Consider the following 17,859-nt stretch of genomic DNA (forward strand, 5'->3'; position numbering starts at 1 on the left):
TCAGACAATAACCAAAAATAATAATCATCATCAGCTTCAAACGAAACATAGAAACATTAAGAAAAGACAACCCTATTGGTGAAATGTGGAACCACTTGAGGCCAACATGCATAATTAAAGAATGTGATTAATAAAATAATGTATGTGACAACAAGAATATTTCTCAATCACATGTTTGGCAATTATAAAGATATTGTTGCCACAATAACATTGAGTGATACATGGAAAGAGGGATAGATATTATTGATAGAGTATAAACTCTTCAATCACTTTATCTAAAAATTATCGAGCATAAATCTAAGTTCACAGGAAGCCTTACCAATGATGTAGTGACTAGATACATATCTGTAATAATCATTGGAAGTGCCAAAGTGGTGCACTAGAAAGATACTCCTTGCAAAGAGACCTAAATGTTTCTATGTGATATCCCAACAAGGGTTATATAATTCCTCAAACTTGGCAATTAAAAGCCTATGAGACCTAAGGTCAAAAGTAGCAGATTGCAAATAGTACATTGAGGACAGACAATGGGAGAAAGTTCACCTCAATGGTATTCACCAACTTTTCAAATCAAGAGGGAATCCATCAGCGGTGTACGACACCATGCACTCCACAATAGAATGGAGTGATCAAACACATAAATAGGAAAATTGTTGAAATGGCTAAGTGTATAATGCATATTCAAAATGTAGCATACCATTACTGGGCAGAAGTAGTACAAACTACTATACACATTCTCAATTGATGTCCTAGTGAGTGTTTGCAAAATACTACTCCTAAAGAGTTTAAAGAGTTTAGACAGGTCTTAAGCCTACCATTGATTTTTTTGTATTTTTGGGTCTGTTTCTTTTGCACTAGTTAAACATAACACTCAAGATAAACTAGATGTAAAAAGTTATAATTTCAACTTTGTTGTCTATATTGAAAAATCAAAAGCATATTGATTAATTGATGTAACTACTGATTAATTAGTTGTTAGTAGAGATGTAATTGTTCATTAAAGAAAAGACATCTTACGTTGTAGAGTAGGCACCAAAATTTGAATTTCATGTATTTAAGGATGTTTATCATAAGGGTGACTTTTGAAATACTTTGTAAAAATATTATGATATATGAGCAAGCCTAACTTTTGAAAATACAGTGAACACAAGTTATCAATTTACAAAATAGAAATCACCTTTAGATTACCCTTGTGACTTAAAAAAATATTTTTTGTTAAAAAATATATCAAAATAGTTGCTAATGGATAGAAAAAGACCATAAAACATTCTAATGCAACATTTACCAGTCAACCAAAGACAGATACTCAAACATCAACTTCATTCCATTTGGTTCATAAAGCATTGTGCCTAGGAGGAAAAGAAGCAGGTAAGTCATAATATTGCACTACAAACCGAATGCAATCCATCCAGTGATAAATCGCAGCATTGGGGTCTCTCTCAACCTAAACAGATTTCACTATTATCTACAATCAAAAAAAAAATCGTAAGTGATGGTAATTTTCTTTCCTCACAATCAAAAGGTTGGCATATTTTGCATTAAAAGAATGTGCATCAGGATATTTTTTTAGGAAAAAATATAGTATTAACTTCTAAAACATATATGTTTTAGCATATATGTATTGTTATATGAAAACCCAATATATAATGATATTAGGTGAGCATGGGAAAAAAATTTAATATTACAGCCTGCTTCATGAAATCCTAAACTAAATAAAACATGGGTGCATTCATTTTAGTTTTAAATGCTTCCATCTAAGACAATCAAACATCTCCTTTTGAGAATTCTTACAAACATACCAACAAAGAGCTTAAAATTTCTCTCTTTCAATTCTACTTTGTTTCTAATGTTAAAAACAAGGCATGATAGCCAATTGAGCTTTAAAACCCCATAAAAGTACCATACCTGCAATTGCTTGTTGTAAATAGTATCCCTACCCTACAACCTCACCAATCAACCCAACTACACATGTTCAGATTATTCAAGAGCCAATCCATCAAAACATTCTAACTAAGGCTTCTAAACCCTTGAACAATATCTAGAAGTAAGATGATTGAGCCAGAGAATGCATGGGACACAAGTGGTGCCATCATCTACCAAAAATTTAAGAAACTTATCTTTTATTTCCTTGCTAACAACCACACCCACCATCTCCACATTCTTAATGGGCCGACCCTTTCTCTAGAAAGTGTTTGGGCCTCCCAATGAAGTAGGGTTTTGCAGGGAAAGGAGATCAAATGCCAAAAGCTTCACATGTGAGAGATGCATAGGGTCTAAGCCTAATTCCCACACTGATCTACCTTCACCCATCAAAATCTAGTTTACTAAGATGGATAGTCATAAAATTTCATACACTAGCACTTCCAACAATGAGGTGCAATGTTTATGTTGATAGTAGCATATGCTATATGATATTTTTTGACATTTTGAAAAAGGGTAGTTTGTACTTGAAAATTCAATAATGTGCAATTGAATACTCCATACACCTATAATGAGTTTATGCCTTTTAGCATCTCCATTTGAGTCCTTATCACAATTTGCAGTGAAAAACATCACAACATGAGAAATCTGTCCATTATTGTATAATATACAACATGGGTTTCCTTTAGAAAAGAATATAATACTTTGCATACAATAGCTGAAGTAAACTAAAATTATTGATGAAAGTATTATAATGGTATTGATAGCACCAAACTAGGCTATTAGCAAAAAAAATTCTAAGCTAATGAGGGAATCTGTCAATAATTAATGCAGATCAAAAAAAAGTCTAAGTTGGATACACAGGCAGTCAAGCTATACCAGTTGTAGACCAAATCAATTTACTTATGGTAGTTTTATCAAATCTTGGGCCATTTGTATAACGATCATGATGAAATCAAGAATCGAAACAATTTTGTGACATTACTTTCCAGCCATGAAGCAATCTAACCAATCTATTGTAAACTTTAAATGTCATAGCTTAATGGAGATAGGAAATTCAAAACAAGAATTGAATAAAATCTTCTAACCCCCCAAGAGAATAGACAGTCTGTTACTACTATAGCTCTTCTTTATGAATCCACTCCCTTTAATTGTTTCTTTCCTTTATTTTCTACAGTCGTCATCTTAAAAATTTAAAGTTTTTAATTGCTTAAGCTAAAATTAGGAATGAGATGATTGAAGTAAATTATATGTGTAAATGAATTTTGCATATTAAAATATTCCATACGTGATCTCTTATACCATATTTCTAGTTGGGTTTAATGAAATTGAGAATTGTACCAAATTTCAAGTAGGCATATAGATGTAAATACAACACCTTTGAGAGTCTTGCAACAACCATAGACCAAACTGCCTTACATCCATTCATATTCAGCTTAACTTTTGGGAGGATTCACTACAAATTTTTGAGTACCGTTTGTCTGTACTTGAATACAATATGAGATGTTTTCATTTGAATTCTCAAGTGAATTGTGAATGCAATTCATCAGACAGAGAAGACACATATCCAAAAAAATAGAATTGAGGCAACCTTTGCCAACATCCTCATTGTCTATGCCACAATGGGAGCTTTTAAATAGGGGCATAGAGAATAGAGGAGTTTTATCAGATGCTTTTTTTCCACATGAAAGATGTTAAATATATGAAGCACTAACACTATGGGAATCATTTGACACCATGGCTAAAATAAATGTGTTCCCTATGGGAATCCATCACAACATTATAGACAAAACAAATATGGTATTAATTAGATAAAATGTGTAGAACATCATAAGTAATGAATTGAACTAGTGGAAATGCTGATCAAGATGTCAACAATCAAAGAGTTGGTAAATAAATGACAATGGAGGGGTCACCTATTCCATCAAAGTGCGATGATGTAATTTAGTGGAATACATATCTTCAACACTAAAGAGTTCAATTTCCAAGATATCTTTGTCCAAGGTTTATAAAATCTATGCTTACAACAATGATACAAAATTTAAGTTTGCAACAAATTTAACTTTTGTAATACTGACATATGCATTGTTATGGAAATTGTAAAAGTGTAATATAGATGCATATGAAGTGTTTGACAAAATGGTGAATGATATCCCACCGCAGAGACTTGAATTAAAATCTTGAACATGCCTATTTATGCCCAAAACCCTATGCAACCTGTGTCATTAGAGTAACCAGTCCCTTCATAACCTAGAAGACATTGTTATTAGAGAATATTTTCTAAAATGTGGCAAAGAAAGGAATGAAGAAGATATACCTATCTCAGGCATGTGAATGAATCTTGCCCGCGCTCATACCTTGCGAATGAATGAATTTTTTGCTCGCACTCATACCTCTTCACCTAATTTGATTAAAGAGAAAGGGCATTAATCTCCTTTGGATAAGGATGATTCACAATCAAAAGATGGTATCCCATCTTCATTGCCTCGAAAGAATTTCCAAGATATCATATAAGATCTTACCTATGATCTATGAAGGAACATTGTAACTCTTTATGAGATGTTGAATATAAGTTATGTATGGGATGGCTTCTGTGGTGGATGCACTATGAGAGTACATGAGTCTAAGGATGACTCATGTTGGCAGTCATGTATATAGATGAGCTTTATGCATTGGCAGGACATATTAGATCATGAAATTTCTTTTTAGGTATGAATGGTAGGATACCATCTTTCAGTCTTGAAGCATCTTCGTCAAACATTGGGGATCCATGTGCTTTCTCTCTTTATTGGAATCAAGTGTGCAAAAGTTGTGTTTCTTTGTTTCAATATACCACTCAATTCTGTAGTGTACCCAATTGATGCAACACAACCTCTGCACCCAATTCAATTGAAGAGAAAGGACATTGATCCCCTTAGATAAGGATGCTTCACAACTGAAAGATGGTTTTTGTACCCATAGTTCACTGTATTTAAGGTGACAATCACATTTATTCTCCAACTTGAGGGTTTGTCAATGAACAATGATCACTTATTTCTCTATTAAAACTAATTGCAAACCAGTGCCACCAAACCAAGATGCTTTTGATTTACAATCTTAACATATTCAAGGTAATGGATCTTCTTATAATCACCAGTGCATAGAATAGATACAACAAAATTAACTATCAAAAAATATAAATATGACTTATTTCAGCGTATTTAAAGCATTGTTTACATAATCTCTTTATAGTATATTTGACTTATTTCTAAAGATTCATTTGCATAGCATGAAAGAGCATTGAATCCTCACCATTGTGGTTTTTGTGGGATTATATTTCATTAATAATGAGGAAGATATCTATGTTTTGTGTAAGATTTTTGAAACCCTCGCTAGGTAACTAGTCAAAAATTCTAATATTATGGAATTTGATAGTAAACTTAGTAATCTTTCATTTGGTTTTGAATTTGCATTGAGAAGTGGTTCCATGTGAGAATCTCATGATGCCCTAGTGGCTTAAAATAGTAAGATTCATGTATTCTAGTTGTAACAAGTCTTATTAATCAAAAGAATACTATATAAGGGTTTGTGAACAATGACAATAGGTTAATAAGGAAGAGGAAAATTTAATGGGTGCTCTATACTCTTGGCTGGATGTTCCAATGAAGATAAACAATATAATTTTCATGAAAACTTCAGCTTAGTTGTCTAAATATTGACAATAATTTTGGACCATTATTCTTTTGTGAAGTTTGATTCACCAATTCATTAAGGATTATGAATTAGAAGGACTGAGGTTTCCTTATGTTGAAGATTCCAAAAATTGAGATTAAATTAAATCTCATTAACATACTTTGAATGTTAACAGTGAATATATATTCCTTGTTATAAGTAATAGACAATATTATGTTATTGTACTTCACTATTGATTTCTCAAGGATATTGTAAGAGTTTGATAGTGCTTGATGCCCAAAGATATCTAATTCAACATTGGAGGTATTATATAATGAAGATTATAATGTCATTATGATAATGAGTTCACTGATTGGTTTCTGACAACAATGTAAGAATCTTGTTTGTTAGAATGGCTATTTGGACAAGGTATGTTAATAATGAAACTTGGCAACAGAGTAAAGGTTTTGTGTGTGTAGGTTATAAGGACATTGGAAAAGGATCTTGGATTGATAAATATGTTTGAAACCTTGAATGGAAAGAATGAGATTTTATTGATTAGGTAAGATTTATTGATGATTAAGTTGATGACCCTTTGAACTAATGCTCTTGAGAAACATTGCAACATAGTGAATGATGATCTTGTGAATATGGTGATTGAATAAGGGCAATAAACCTTGAAGGTTATCAATTGAGTAAGGATAGGATTGGGGGACCTATCATAAGTGCCTTGAACTGAATGATTTCATGATGTTGCCTCTAGAATAATGATTTTATATGATGAAATTTTGTATGGAATGACAAGATCCTAGTATGATGTTGGTTGTCAGAGATAGAAAAATGCAATCAACAAGGAATATTATAGCATTAGTAATCAAGTACCAACTATAATGAGCACTAAATATCTTATATCTTATGCATAGCATTAGTATTTGGTTAAAGTCAGGATACTATTGTTTTTTATATGTGGGAATTGAGAGTTAAAAGGTATTGCATTCATCAAAGAGGAAACTTTCATGAAAAAAATCCATGAAAGCATCAATCTAATCAACAAGTAAGTACAAAACTAATGTACTCACAAGTTCATATTAATCAAGATCATTAATATATAACATAGAACAAGAGAGAAGAACATAATCAAATGAACAAGGGCATCTGATTCTAGTAAGTCAATGAGTAATCAACATTTAGAGACAATATAATCATCCAAAGGTAATCAATGTGAAGGAACCTTGAAACTTGGAGATGTTTTTCTTTTCCAAGGAGAATGACGTATGCAACAAGTATATGGAGTGATTCCTTTAAGAGTAAAGTTCTACAGATCATGGCTTGTCTTGAAACTCGATGTATGTAGATTGAGATATTAATAAAGTCATATTGTTGCATATTGATGAATCTCTTCACTATCATTATAGTTTTTAATGGTTAGATTTGTGTTGTTAATGTCAGACTTTTAAAGTTCCATGCACTATATAAGCTAAATCATCAACTTAAGTGTATTTTGACATCCATGGTATTTCATTTGGTTAAGCAGTTGCAGAGATTTCCTATTTTATTGAAACTAACAACACTTGGATTTGGAAATCTCAAGGCCATTCCAAATGTAGTATTTCCATAGGTTGAGGCCCCAATCACAAAGAAAGTGTAGGAGGGGCGTAATGTGTTTTTGTATGGAGGGTTGTAGATGACCATGTGTTGTTGTCAAGATTATGAAACCCTCAAAACTAACAAAAATTGCATGATTTAGAGCATGGGTTGCTTTCATGTAACAGATAACACTTCAAAATCTCAGGTGGGTCTAACACATTTTCATCTAAGCAATGAATTCTTGAACTTATAAACTAAAAAGTCACCTAGAGAAGAAAGCTTGTAATGCCCTTGTTAGGCTACTAGAAAAACCCATCTACTCGAACCCCAAACAATAGGAGATTTCTTCATTCGGCTAGTCGAATTGATCCTAGCTTAGCCTAGAGTCTAGATCCATATATGTCAACACTCTTAATGAATTTCTCATGCACTTGAGATGGTAGTCCTTAATTTTCAATCGGAGGCTGCTCATTTCTTCCACAAAAATAAATGCCTTATAAGTTTTTGAGTTTCTGCAAACAAGTAAACCATATATATCATTTTGATTGCATATAAAAAATGTATTTCTAATAAAATTAATAGAATGATATACCTCTTCTTCTTTTAAAAACTCTAATAAAACTATAGGATCTAGATTGCTAGATTCTAATTCTTTGGGGATGTGCTCTAATGAAGAAATTTCCTTAGTTGGTCACAAGCCAACGATCACTCAAGAAGTTGGATTTGGGAGAGACATGCTTCATGGGATTACCAGATAGCATTGGTCAACTAACCAAATTGAAGGCATTGATAATAAACAACCATTTGTTGAATTCCTTACCAAAAACACTTGTGCAGCTTACTAACCTTCAATATATAAATATTGAAGGGTGCCCTCTGACTGAGTTGACTATTTTGTTAGGGTCCTTTTCTTCATCATTGTGTAGCCTCAAATGTATATCACTGATGGATTTATCTCTTGAGAGTTTATCAATCTCTCAAAAATGTTGCCCCAACCTTGAATATCTAGATGTGAGCTATAATCACCAATTAGAAGAGATCAAAATCCCTAAAACAAGGAAAGGATGTAGGAACATTTAACAGAGCTAATGTCTAACAAAACCCCTAAATTAGATTATTTTTCTCTCTTTCAAAGGAAAACTAATGTTTAACAAAACACTCAAGACCAGGAAAGGAAAGATGATAAAAGACACTGACCTGGAGGGCTCGTCCAAACATTTTTCACATTTTAAGCTGGCTGATAATAATCTTAGCTTCTTCGCTATGAAATTCATTACCATCTTTGACCCACTTATCAATTATAGCAGACATGTCTTTGTAAGTACACTTAAAAATATCTTCAAGCAAGCTTTTACATGGTCCATCTCTTTCACCTTCAGCTACTAGTAAAGAAGAATCAACTTGAGCTTCTCCTTCTGAGACCTCACCTTCTATATCCAAAGATAAAACCTTTGTATTATCATTGTCTGACAACGAAGCTTCTTCAAGGGGCACATCTAGCTCAAAAAAACTTTCACTTTCATCTTTATTCTCCTTTTTCTTCTACAAGCTACATGTAATGCATGATATGAACCTATGAGCAATCCCCATCTCTGTTCCTATCCCCATCTTTGTTCCTATCCTAGTTATGGGGGGTAGGGTGAGGCTTCTATCCCCATCTTTGTTCTTGAGTTCCATACCCCTTTCACCTGTCCCTCCTCCCTGATTAGGATCAGCCACCACAAAATTTTTGTCTTCAAACATTTTCTCAAAAAGCTCCCTATTGTCATATGAATCCCAGCCATTGAAGTAAGTATCAAATTCCATGACAACCATCTGATAGAAAGATCCATTAAATGTTGTCTTGTTAAACAATCCAAGACCTCCTCCTATAGCGTTCAAGGGTTGATTCAACTTAAAAGGTACTATAAAGAATGCAAGCATGTCTCCAAAATGGCTTTGATTATCATTGCCCCTGCCGACAAGGAGTTGGAAACGGGTAGAGAAATTCACCAGAGCTCAAGAAGTGTTGTCCCAAAGAGGAACCACTTTATTCTAAAGGAAATTTTCTTTTTCTTTTTTGTTATGAACTCGTGTTGGTCAAAATTTTGACCAACTCAAGCATAAAACCCTAGTTTGGTCAAATTTTTGACCAACACGGGGATAAAATTTTTTTAAAACATCAAATCATAGGCCAATATGGCCTTTGGTCAAAAATTTTGTAGAAAAACAAGGGGAAATGTAGAAGTCTTTATTTACTTGTATTACTTTTGAGTCGTAGATCTCATATAGGACATAGCCACTTCTAATCAAGTCATTCCATAGATCTATTCTTGTAGAATTTAGGATGTGATAACAAACAAGTTTAAATAGTACTTCCTTAATACATTTCTTATTAATTCCAAACAATACTTGTACAACTTTCATTTCCAAATTAAGAGCTAATGTCTTAAGATTTATAAATCAAGTGCATCTACTTAACATGAAATAAAGATACGTTAGATAGTTTGAAACCATTAACTATACATATTTACCAAATAATATTCTATTCACTAATTACTTTGATCATTAATTTGATAATATTATAAAGAGTACACGATTATTTTATTCACCGTACATAGTATCATAATCATCATCTAAATACAAGGGAATTTGCAATGTCATGACCTCATTATTACTTCATTGATATTTTTGAAATAATATAATATGTTCACATATCCCTTCATTTCTCCTAGATATACCATTTACCCTTTTTACATATACATATGAAGTTGTACTTTCTTCAAGAGTTTATGTTATAATATTACATAGTTTTCTTCCAAGGAAATGTAGTATAAGAAAAATCTTCAATAGCTACTCAGCAGGGATCCACATTAAACCATCCATAAGAACTTGAAAAGTACCTCAAAAGTATTTTACCACCAAACCACATGGAGCCATAAATGGTCCAGTCCTCTGATCTAGGAGATAAAGCCATGATCCACATAGGTTCTAAGGTAATCTAAGGCTTATACACCAAAATCAAAGTACAAAGGTAACATAAGGCCACACAAAAGCATAATGCCCAAAATGAAATCACAAAGCAAATGGAAAACTAGAGGCAAAAGAAGAGTTAGGGGTTCAACCGCATCTAGGTGAGTGTTATCATACATTCAAATATGTTGGGATCAATCTGCTAGGGAGCCAGGCCATTCTACAACATAGAATGTCCCTGACTGAGTACTCCAACAAGGATATGTATGGGGTGCCATAGTACATTTTGGTAATATTGGGATTAACTTACTAGGCAGCTAGACCATCCTAGAGCACAAAATGTCCCTACTCGAGTACTCTACCATGCATGTTATCCAGTTATATTGATTAATATGAATTCCCAAACCCCCATAATCTATTGATCTCATTAATATTTTTAGTTTGTTACAAAAATGTACACGTGGAGCCAACTTACACAAGGCCCTAGTCTATAACACATAGGATCCTCTAGTGGCCACTTTTGTGCCCTAGCACTTATGATGAGCCACTCACCTAGGGTATCTACCCTACTCACAAATCCAAAACCACAATCATATAATATTTTAAGGAACAACATTCATAGGGTCTCATGCCCCTAGTTTAAACATGACCCAAACTCATTGTATAAGCATCACAACACACAAACAATAAAAAGACACAATGACTATAAGAATATGATTTACAAAAAATTTAAATGATAAATATAAATGGTATTCACATAAAAAATTTACATGCCTCTCGTGCCTTAAACAACAATTGGGAGCATGAAAATCCAAGTAAGAGGTCAAACTAGTAGAAAACCCCTAAATTGAGCATATATAATTCCAAGACTTATAATAAAAATATGTAGTGTGTACAAGAAATCATAAATAAGAACACATGGAAGATATACTAATACAATATTCCATGCCTCTAGTTTCCAACAACCCTCTAATAGAAAATAACATATCTCCAAAAAATAGTGACCAAATACATATCTATTTTCACAAAAAGGAACTCAAAACCTTTAAATAACTATAGAAATTGAGTCTAAAATTATAATACATCATGAGAACATATAAATATATCTATATTTTACTACATAAATAATTCAATCAATAATTTTGATCCATACCTCATGTCCTACAAAGATTCAATGGAAACAAGAGCAAGGGGACAAGGAGAGAAAAATAAATCCAACTTGAGATTTGTCATTCAAACCCTCTGGACTTTGATAAATCTCCATGGAAAAATAATAAGAAATTCCAAAGCAACAAATCCCTCTCTCAACCCTCGAAACTCCCATATATAACTCTCTCCCTAAAGGGAAAGAAACTTACAAATCCTTAAAGAATTATACTCACAACCCTTATTCACATACCATTAATTTTTCTCCATAAAAATATCCATGAGAAGTACAACCAATCTCTTATCTACATTTCAGTCATCTTTCCTGATCTGAAAAACGGATCTAGACTATTTGTAGTAATGAATGCTTAATAAAATAAATAAATCACAACTTAGTGAAAGTCTTAATTTCATGCATACATAAATGAAATTATGCATCAAAACTTAAGAATTTAAGGTGAAATGAACAGAATTGAGAGAGAAGAAGATAGAGAGTGCAAACAAAGTTTGATTTCGGAGTTCGCCACAAACGTGACTACGTCTCCGGGTCCGCTCCAATAGAGTGAGACCGATCCGTTTATTCTCCAAAATCAATTACAAATGCACCAAGTCCATTCCTTCGAGCACTTCGGCAGCAACAAAACTCCGATGTACAAGAATGGCTCAAAAATCTCCTTACAACACCCCTCTATTCTCTCAAAATTTCACCAAGACCAATTTCTCTATAAGTCTCCTTCAAGAATTACTATAATTCTCCAACTTTTTCTCTTCTTCCCTTTCAAATACAAAATCACCTCCTTTTATACATAATTTTGCCCCAGAAATGGCTTAAAACCATATAACCAACATAATAATTACATAGCCCCATTTTAAAACAAAATAACCCATTTTGGCTTTTATAATTATAAGCCTTACAAATAAAACTAACCCCAAAACCATGAAATCCCTATTTAAAACAAATAATCCCCTCAATATCCCTTTTAAAAAAATTAAATTAATTTTCCACCATAGAATTTAAGGGGTTTTTTTTAACCCATATCCTTATTTAGTTAGAGACAAGCGGGATTGGGTAAAGGTTAACTAAAGCCGCTACAAATATAAAACAAAACATCATTTATAGTACAATGGTCATGCGAATTTGTAGGAGGTGGTTGGTTAAGAGTTCAACCCCCACCGACGACCTTTTTGAATGTTATAGCGGTTTTATTTATTTTGATTTTAAAAAGATTTGCTACTACTTTTAGCAAATGCATTGGAGGGCACAGCAGCTAAATAGGAGGAGTTGCTTGAAAAAGGTTATGAGTTCGAATCTCATAATCAAATATTTTGGTGCCAAATTTTCAAAATGCCATGTCACCATTTTGACATCATGATGATGTCACTATTTTAAAAAAATTTGCCTCCAACTTCAAAGAAGCATAACTTTCACATATGAAGTCCGTTTTCGATGAAACCAACGCCGTTGGGAAGCTCTCAACAGGATCTTTGATTTGAAACCCATTGTTGACCACTTTCAAGATGGTCCAATTTTTCCCCTTATCTAGCCCTCTGGTCTACCTATTGACCAAAACTTTGACTGAGCGTAACTTCTTCATTTGGACTCTGTTTTTGTCCATTCAAGTTGCATTGGAATCAAGACACTGAGATCTTTCTAATGGTGCAAATTCTGGAGAGAAATAAAATACTTCAATTTTCACTGAAAATATCCATCGGATCATTTCCCCCTTATATTTTCATTTTAGACCACATATTAATCTTCTTGAATAGCTTTCATACCTCTTTAAATGAAAATACACCGCCCTTTTAAATGAAAGTAATTCCAAAATCCAGAATTACCCTAGTTTATGTAATTAATTACCATATTGCAAGTTGTTTAGGAATATTAGAGCTGTATTAAGGATATTTTATGGGTATATAATGGATATATGGTCTAAAAAGGATGTAAATACTCTCTCTAATGCTTTATAACCCATTTTTTATGCCTATCTTTGAGCTTATGTTCTGATATGATATTCTTCCACATGGATAATACATATTAATTTTGCTTTTTCTCTTGAATGTATGTTATAACCATCCCTTGTATGTTAGGAATTTACTCCTCTTTTAAATACTTATTCTTTTAATTTTACTCCTTTCAATTTATTTTTATATATATTCTATTGAATTTCCCTTTATATCTGGGTGTATTAAGTAATCGCTCACATACAATTTATAGCATGCATAAATAACTAAAGACATTGACTATGCAACTATGTGTATTTCTATAGGTATCTATGTGTGCACCCATATATACTTATATAAATATACAAAACAAATATATCATAGACAATATCTAGATCATGAACACATAATTCTAAAACTAGCATCCATTGGTCAAACCATCCAAAAGAAATGATAAAAAAAAAATCTCGAACTAGGTGACTTACTTCCTATTAGATTTTTAAGTATATAAGGATGTTTGTATGGATCATGGTTCCATCTCCCTTTTTAACAACAACTAGTTTGAGGATTTTGAGGCACACTGAAACCTATATAACCATGTGGAGTCAATGTCTTGTACTTGTATAGTACACTTTTATCACTAACCAACAAGACACAATATATATGCATATATCAAAATATTGTCAAACAAGGAAGGAGGAGAGTGATATCGTGTAGATCTCCCATAGGAGTGACTATGACTACCTTCACTCATCTAGAAGACATGCCAAAAAGAGTAAACACACACATACATATACACATAGAACAATGTGTTAGTGGAGTTACATTAAAACCAAATCATAAACATGAATTAAAAGAAGCCATAAACAATATGTCCAGATAAAGTATTGTTAGAATATATAGTCCACTAATATAATTGATAGGGGGGTGGTTGAATCAGTTATCCAACTAATATCACAAATAATAACTTTAAACAATCTTAACCATATGAGTAATGTAAACTAAAACAACAACAACATACTCATACACAATGACACCAGATATGTTAACTAGGGAAACCCTTGATCAAAGGGAAAACCTCAGTGGGGATGGTACCCACAAGATGATGTAATAGTATAAATATTTTTTGTTAGAGGATAGACCTATTAGGAGTCTGTTACAACATTCAGTACATATGAGTCCCTAGTAGGAGACTTTGAATCCCTGTTAGGAGATTCCAACCCTGTTAGGATTTGTGCCAACCCTATTAGGTGTTGTGGAATATAGCAAGACCCACTGCCCAAACAACTTCAAGGTTAATATCAATGAACCCACTATCCAAATGATCTATTTATTATTCCTTGTAGAATAATAGAACTAAGTTGTACTGCCTTCCTCTGTCTCTATCTTGTCAACTAGACTTCTACTCCTTCTGATCTTGTAACCAGAACATGAACTATGCATCCAATAATTTCATGGATCACTTACATGCATTCAATCAACACTTTGCTCCTTTTAGCACTTTGCAAATACAATTCACAATAGATACTTGATACCCTTCCTTATTTTTACAATCAAGGAAAACATCTTTCCTTTATCTTCATAATAATTCCTTGAGTCAGCCATAAGGCTTTCCCAATTAATTAAAAAAAGATATCTAATTAATTATAATTACAATAGCACTTTTGGCTCACAATCTATTAAAAAAATTACACGTGCGACTCCAGGTCTTGCGCACTCACTGACATCATCACTTGATTGTCCTCTATCATTGGTTGACTATGCATCACCTCATTATATCTTGGCAAAAAGATATAATGCAAACATCAGAAATTGCAAAACAGACGCTTTGTTTCTATGCTTCTCATAGTAAATCAAACATAATTTTCATTCATCTTCAATTCAAACTTTGTCCTCTTAACCACATCATCAAGACACTCTCAGGAACATGTCCTGAATTGTGCATCACTTAACTCTTAGTTACTACGCAACATAAGATCTATGACTGCTATTCTTCTAATCTCTACAGAAACCATATTATGTTGTCATCAATGACAAACACAATCATGATAGTAACATGTCAATGTTCTCCAATGCTTAGGATACTCCCCCAAGGTAGTATCATTAGCATTCATGCTAAAAATCTCGCCCTTTGGCATTGATGGCAACATAGATAAAAAATATCTAAGTTCCAAGAATACCAAACTGAACTCTGATGTTGTTGTTTCTCCTCATCTTCTTTAGGATCGACAATAGTTGTTCACAGTGAACAACTTACAATACTTTCAGGCTGCATATCTCCCTCATAAAGATATCTTATGTGTATGCACTTACACTTGCTTCTACACACTTACATGAATCTTTCTATAACTCTCCCCCATTGTTGTCTCAATAGGTGCTTCTCTCCCCATTGCTTAGGATATGTTTTTCATGTACATTTTCTCCCCCGTTGACATCAATGCCAAAGGTGTCAAACTCAATACCAATTTTTGCATACCAATTGCTAACCAAATGCTCCAAGTCATTAACCAGCTTGAGTGTCCAAAGACATTATTCATTACCAAATATCAAATACCGAGAGTCCTCAATGACTTAGTATATACCAGATACTCCCCCATACAAAAAGCATCATCATATAGTCCAATCAAACAATAGCGCTCTACGCCACTGGACTAATACACTCTCTACATCAACTATTCAAAAGTAGGCAAGGGCATGACCCCAAGCATACCTCTCAAGTACTCAAATGTATCTTTAGGAAAAGGTTTCATAAAGATATCTGCAATCTGGTCCTTAGTACTTACATACTCCAATCTAATCTCCTTTTTTGTTGCTTTCTCTCTCGGCACATGATACTTAATAGATATATGCTTCTTCTTAGAATATAATACAGGATTCTTAGGCATCCTCATTGTACTTGTATTATAATATTAAATGATAATAGGTTCTTTAATCTCAATTTTGATGTCCTTCAACATCTGCTTCATCCAGATAACTTGCTTATAGTCATTTCCTACTGCAACATACTCTACCTCAGCAATGCTCTGTGAAATACAGTCTTGCTTCTTGCTCAACCAAGAAACCAATCTTCCTCTAATAAAGAATGCTCCACCACTAGTTCTTTTTTTGTCATCCATACTACCTTCCCAATTAGCATCATTATATGCACACAAAGTGAAATCATTTGATCTATCATACCAAATTCCATAGGCAAATGTCCCTTTTAGATATCTAAATATTCTCTTTACTAATGCAAAATGATGTTCCTTAGGATTAGCTTGGAATCTAGCTACAATCCCTATTGTATTTGCTATATCTGGTCTGGTATGAGTTAGATACTGCAAACCTCCAATCATTGATCTATACTTCTTTTGCTCTATTGTAGGTGTCTCATCTTTGCTAGATAACTTGTGACCAATTATCATAGGTGTGCCAATAGGTTTGAAACTTTCCAAACCAAACATTTTCAAAAAATATTTTAGGTACTTAGTTTGCAAAATGAATACAATATCATTATTCTGTGCAATCTGCAATCCTAAAAAAAACTTCATTTCTCCTATCATGCTCATTCCAAATTCTTCTTCATCACTTCATAAAATTTATCACTAGCTTCATCATTACCTCCAAAAATTATATCATCAAAAAATACTACAATGATAAATAAACCATCTTTAATTTATTTTAGATACAAGTTATTGTCTATTGTACCTTTAGCAAATCCAAGCTTTTCCAAGTAATTGTCCAACTTTCATACCAGGTTCTTGGTGCTTGCTTCAAACCAGAAAGAGTTTTCTTTAATTTGCATACCATGTCTTTATATTCTCATAAAGGAAATCCTTTAGGCTACTCAATATAAACCTCCTCTTCTAATTCTCCATTTAGAAATGTTGATTTAACATCCATCTAATAAGCCTTGAACTTCTTATTTGTTGCATATGCCAAGAACATCCTTACTACTTCTATTCTTGCTAAAAGTGCATATGTCTCTTCATAATCAATGCCTTCTTGCTATTAATATCCTTTACAAATAAGTTTGGCCTTGTTTCTCACAACTTCTCCTTTCTCATTCATCTTGTTCTTGAAAACCCATTTAGTTCCTATCACATTCTTGTCTCTTGGTCTAGGAACCAATTCCCATGTATCATTCTTTATTATCTAATCCAATTCTTTCTTCATTTCTTGGATCTAATTATTACCTTTGATTACTTCATCTATGCACTTAGGTTCAACTTGAGATATTAAGCATATCTCCTCATTTACTATGTTCCTTGTCATAACACCTTTGTCCTTACTTCCAATTATCTACTCAAGTGGGTGGTTACTTGTCAAATTTCTATTAGGAGTAGGAGGTGAAATTTCAACTCTTATCTCTTCTCTAGGTTTAGAGCTTTGATCTCCTCTATGCTCAAAAGTTAGCACATCATTGTGCAGGTCATTGTTATTTTTAAACAAAATTTCAGCATTCTGTCTAATAGTTCCAAAGTTATCCACTTCTTCATCTGAGTTGTAATCTATCATCTTTTCTTTAGTTCCAAACTTCTCATCAATCCTTACATTTTTGCACTCAACTATTGTCTTAGTTCTATAGTTGAAACATCTATAAGCCTTACTTTTCAAAGAGTAACCAAGAAACATACATTCATCGCTTCTTGGATCAAACTTACCAATGTCATCATCTCTCTT

The 17,859-nt window shown here is 33.0% G+C and overlaps 1 pseudogene; it reads right to left on the reverse strand.

The window, feature by feature from the left end:
* Positions 1 to 1,333: 1,333 nt before the first annotated feature.
* On the reverse strand, positions 1,334 to 2,310 carry LOC149539922 (CST complex subunit STN1-like; annotated as a pseudogene).
* Between the last annotated feature and the right edge of the window lie 15,549 nt (positions 2,311 to 17,859).

The sequence above is a fragment of the Cupressus sempervirens genome, chromosome 9 (genome assembly GCF_028749045.1).
Source record: "Cupressus sempervirens isolate cs-2001-9-10 chromosome 9, ASM2874904v1, whole genome shotgun sequence".
NCBI lineage: Eukaryota > Viridiplantae > Streptophyta > Pinopsida > Cupressales > Cupressaceae > Cupressus > Cupressus sempervirens.